A 5,521-nucleotide genomic window follows, 5' to 3' on the forward strand; every position below is an offset into this window, starting at 1 on the left:
TACGCCCCAGTTGGCCGCTGGTTTGAATGCTAATACCTGGTTTTGACACCTTGTACACTCTGTTTTTAATAGGGTTGTAATATAGCTTGATGTTGGGGGTGCCTTCTGAGAACTGTTTATGCATCTCATCTAATATTTTATCCACATTGTCATAATAACCTCCTTGTATCGTGAATGTCCATTGACTCTTTTTAACATCATCAAAAATGGCGAAGGTGGCATCCTTATCTTGTAAAACAGCCCAAGTGTAAGGATACTGTATTTCCGCCAACCCCACTTCCCACGACCCCCTTAGATCTATAGATTTTCCAAATTGTACCGTGTAACTGGATATTTCATTTTTAGGATATATATCGAGAGAGGCATTACTGGGTAGAGTCACGTAGAAGCCTCCTGATTCCATCTTGAGAATCGAAAGTAATGCCCCCAACACACCCGCGGGCATGTTGTTATAAGGATTGAATATCGCAAACCTGTTGTTCCGGGACCCAACTATTGAACTTTTCAGGCCATCCAAGCCATTTCATCAACACATATTTTTTCCGGTTCTGGGTTTTTTCAGCTAATATCTTTTCAACTCTGTATACACTGTCTTTACCCACAATAATTTTTTGTAACTCGGCTTCGTAAAACGTTCCTTCTATATCCTCCCTGTCATAGTCTTTTAACCGGTACACGGGGGGGTCTCTAGCCAACTGTTCGGTAACTGTAAAATATTCGTCAGAAAATGTTTGTTCATAACCTTTGGCAAAAGTACTCCTTAGCTTTGAAACGCGAACCACATCACCGATGTTGAACTAATAAGTAGTTTTTCCCTTCTTAATAAATGGTCGGTATAATTTTTTATAGACCTTAAAAGAATTACTTTGATCAACATCTAAAGGCTTCATTTTAATACTGGTGTGATACCCTTGGTTGTAAGCATCGATAAAATCTTGAACTTTATCAAAATACTTGAACGTGTTGACCGCTGTAAAATATCTCCACATTTTGGTCTTTATGGTGCGGTTAAACCTCTCCACTACCGATGCCCTAAGCTCATTACCGGTGGTGAAATGATGTATTTTGTGTCTCTTCAGTAGATTCTGAAATTCTCTGTTGAGAAACTCTTTTCCTTTATCAGTCTGCAGTTTTTTAGGACATCGACCCTGGGACAATATATCCTCAAAGGCCCTTGTCACCGCCCGACCTGTTTTATTATGTAGAATGCGAGCCCAGGCATATTTTGATAACACATCGATACACATCAACATCAATTTGTGACCATTGTTATGTTTTGATAAATTTGACATATCGACTAGATCCATTTGCCATTGTGAGTCTATGTCAGTTGCATATACGCGGTTTCTTTTAAAGTTAATCCTGAGAGGTTTATGTAAGGTATAGGCGTCTTGTTCCCGTAACCATTCTGAAACAACCACATCATTAACCTTCACTCCGGCCTCAGCGAGTCCTCTTTGAAAACCCTTCTTACCCGCCAAACCCCCAATCTTGGCTGGGTTGTAGTATAGTTCCTGCATTTGGGGAGCTTGCCGAGTCATTCTGTCAAATAACCAAACAGACCCACACTATGCGCAAAGTTTTTATACAAGGTTTTTTATTCAACTTCAGGAGAGCAGATACCCCTTTTTAGACATTTGAGAAAAGTATAACATACACAACAATTTTTTCTACGGTCCAGACAAAAAGAAATCAGATGATTGGTTACTTGATCTATATCAACAAATATACCTGTTTCTTTTTCTTGTAGGCACACACCTCAGTTACATATGTAAATAAAACAACAATATGACCTATTTTAAAAGTAAACAGAGGTGTATTAAACATGCTCAGCAAAAGGTCATACAGATGTTGATGATATGGCCTAATATCATTCTTGGCCCCCTTGAACGCTTCATCCCAGTGTTCGTACCCCCCGGTCTTTGTTACAGCAGCCATTCACTTTTCCAGGTTTGAAAGTTGATCCTCATCGATGGTTAAATCTGTAGAGAAAAGGCTCGCGTTGGCTACTTTTCTGTCAAGCACATGGTGTAATAGCGCTCTCAGGTTAGCTACAGAGTGTTGATGACAGAACCAGTTGCAGAAGCAGTCCAGAACATTCCCCATGTTCAAAGTCCCTTAGTTCAGGTCAGAGTCTGAATCAGTGGCGTAGATGTCGAATTCCTCGTCGCTGCCCCCAGCTTTAACTTCTTTACTGAAGAAATAAGCTTTTAGCTTGCCAGCGGTTTTTCTACTCGGCTCATCCAGGTCATTGACCAGCTGCCCAAGTTTCTCTATTATAAACGGCTCCTTTTTCAGCTCCAGCAAAATCTCATCTATGATTTTCTGGACTTGTCCCGCAGTGACATGTATGTGGGAGTAAGACAGCGCCTTGATTAGTGCCGGTTTCAGCCACGGTTTGTTCAGTCTTCTGTAAAACACATTGAAATAGAACAGGAAATAGTAACGGTCTGGTTCAAACAAACAACTGTGTCTCAACTGACTGGGGTGATTCACTTCACACCCCCGACAGACTTCTTTCAGAGCTCGGTCGATGAGAGCACTCAGAATATACACCAGGGTGCTTTTAACCACTCTGCTTACTTGGTCACATACCCCGGGCATAAATCCTGCGTCTTCATCACGCCCCCGGGACAGTCCGATGCTCATTGGGTCGCCTGGTGGTTTGTGTTTCTCCATCCATTGGACTGACCCCCTCCTGAGACGCACAGACGGTAGACAGTTCGGCAAAATCGAGGCCCTCCATGAGCTCCAGAGGCTGGGGATCCCCGAGACTCATTTGGACATCCATCGCACCGCATGTTGTTTCGTCCTGAGGGACCGGGGTCTGAGGTCTTGGAGAGTAACCACAGTCAAAGGGTTCCAGAGTGTATACAAAATATGGGGAATAGAACCAGGGGTGATCCCGGGTTTGAAGAGGCCTGTAGAGCCTGTCGACGTCCGCAGCTTTCGGGTAAGACATTCTCTTTAATTTTAAACCATGAATGAATTGTTGCACCTTTTATCCTATCTCTTCACTACGTCACGACACACCGCCCTCTTAGAAGAGAGTAGCCCCTGAGCCGTCAGACCCCCCTCCAAAACCCCACACGTCGTCTGTCGTAGTTCTGCAAGCTTTCCCATTCACACCTTTCAAAACCCTGAGTCGGAGACTCCATTTCGCATTCTCTTGGACCCTCTTGCAAGCCTTCTAGAGTCTTATCCACAAGCCCCAGATCTCTCCAGGCCATCACCTTCAACCAGTCCTCATAAGAGTATTCAATTACCGTCTCAAAAGGTTCCAACGTACCCTCCTTCTCTCCCAAAGCAAAAAGCTCCACTCCAACATAGCTGGGATCCCTTTTAAAGCGGTAACCCCGTCGAGCCCCCCAGAACAACACCCAGGAGCGTTCAATCTTCAAATTGGTGAGTACAGGAACCCTTGCCCGGGATTGTTTCTTGCGGGGTTTCATGTTGATGTCGCTGGACATGTTGAAGAAGCGGGATGTTTCAGATGCTGAGAATTAAAGAGGTATTGCCTAAAAGAAGCGCGGGTTCTTAAATAGAGAGGAGAGTTTCGGGGCGTTGCCTTCAGAGGGGTGGGGGTATTTATGGGTGGCCTTGTTGTTCAGGGTTTTATGGGTGCACACTTTCTGACGGATATGACGTAGGAATAATTAAGGAAATAACTCTACCTAAAATCACGCCCCCCAATTATGACGTAGGAATATTAATAAGCTTAGGGCATACGTCATAACAAAATAGGCCGCGCCCAAAAAACCCTACTATCTACTCTTATGTAGTTGAAGGCGCAGTATAGCTCTCATAGTCTGGTGGTGACGGAAGACCACCAGCCGTTTGAACAAGCCATTCAGCATCACCTTGTTGGGTTAAGTGCAGGCACTGTCAGAGCGCAGGGCGTCCTGCCTTTGAAAGAGTTTCCGAAGTGTCCTGATGTGCCCTTTAGCAATGCCAAACAGGTCTGTGAAAATGGCATCCTTTCGCCGCACTTCTCACAGCCTAGCCGACCTGAAACACCTGAGCCCGTTTTACCAGCAGGCTTTAACGGTAACCATTTGAAGCAAGAGGCAGCGGTGTCAGTTTCCGTAGTGTAGTGGTTATCACGTTCGCCTAACGCGCGAAAGGTCCCCGGTTCGAAACCGGGCGGAAACAGCCTACTGTGGGCTGGCCCTTTTCGTCATGCTTGCCCTCGTGGTTCCCCGGAGGCGGTGGGTGTCTTTTCTTCATTGGAGTGCCCGCAATCGATGCACTCAGAGCGTCCGTCCGTCGACAGGTTGAAATTGTAAACGCTGGTGTAGCCACTTTTAATTAAAATCTGATGATGATGATGATGATGATGTTGTTGTTGTTGTTCTTGTTGTTGTTGTTCTTGTTGTCATCGTGGTCGCCGTCATTATTATTGTTAAAGTAAAGCAGTAGTTAGATTTGTTGCTACCGTAAGGTGTAGAAGACAACAGTTGGTATGGCGTGTGATATCAAAACATTCAGAATACTTTTAACCTATATAATTTATAAGCTTTGTAAAATAAACCCAAATATCTCTTTTGCGGGGATAAACGCTGTTCTGAGTAGTTTGTGACTTGTTTAATACCAAACAAAGCATCGCTATAAAAAAAAAAAAAAAAATCACTGTAAAAGCGCTAGTTATTTTTGATCTTTATAGTTATTTTCTAGGCTCAGGTTGTTTTTTAGCGCTTATAAAGGCCTGAAATATTCTTAGTGGTTGTTGACTATAGGTCTTGATGCTTAAAAATGTTTTTTTGAGAGACCAAAAGGTTCTAATAAAAGTTTAGAGTAGAGAGGAGAGAGATCGTCTCCATCTTGGTTTCTATTTGAAATTTGATGCAGTGTCATTTTATTGGTTGGTTTTGATATGTTAATTGGTAACAGGGTGGCACAAAGGCCAGACCAGAACAATGCCTTACAAACAGATCCGGCATGTGGCCATCAGTATAAGTATGAAGGTCTGGTCTTCAGCTCGACAGACTCATACTGACCTTTCGATTTAAGACTAAAGATCAACAATGTCCGGAAACAACATCAGCGATTCGATTTAAACGAGTTTTTAGGCAAGTCTTCAGATTATTTTCATTGACTCAGAGCGTGTTGTGTGCATGTATTGTAAATAAGGCTATAACATCTGTTTTAAGTTCTGTAAAATTATTTTTCAACCAGTCAACAGGAGTTAATTCCCAACGCTGAGGAGATCATCTGGAACAACGACGGTAAGATTTTTGTGTTTGCGCTCATGGGTTCTTATGCATGGGTGTGTGTGGTTTTGAAGCGGCTCATTAGAGTTATGAAAACGTTTTAATATATATTAATGCCGGTCTCTTTAATTACACAGAAACTATCGAAAGGCCTGTGATTAATGTCTCCGAGGATCGACCAAGAGAAGTGGTTGTCCCTAGACAGGCTGTCTGCCGACCGGGTAAGAACTAAACCCCTGTTTGTTTGTATAACGTTTCTGTAAGATGTTTGAGTCCAGTTTTGTTAATTTTAAAAAATTATCCTGTCTAAC

General features: G+C 43.1%; 1 non-coding gene across 1 annotated transcript; it reads left to right on the top strand.

The window, feature by feature from the left end:
- Positions 1-4,079: 4,079 nt before the first annotated feature.
- On the top strand, positions 4,080-4,152 carry trnav-aac (transfer RNA valine (anticodon AAC)). The gene has a single exon. It is a non-coding gene; the product is annotated as a tRNA-Val (tRNA).
- The last annotated feature ends 1,369 nt before the right edge of the window (positions 4,153-5,521 follow it).

This window comes from Amia ocellicauda (assembly GCF_036373705.1).
Source record: "Amia ocellicauda isolate fAmiCal2 chromosome 11 unlocalized genomic scaffold, fAmiCal2.hap1 SUPER_11_unloc_4, whole genome shotgun sequence".
NCBI lineage: Eukaryota > Metazoa > Chordata > Actinopteri > Amiiformes > Amiidae > Amia > Amia ocellicauda.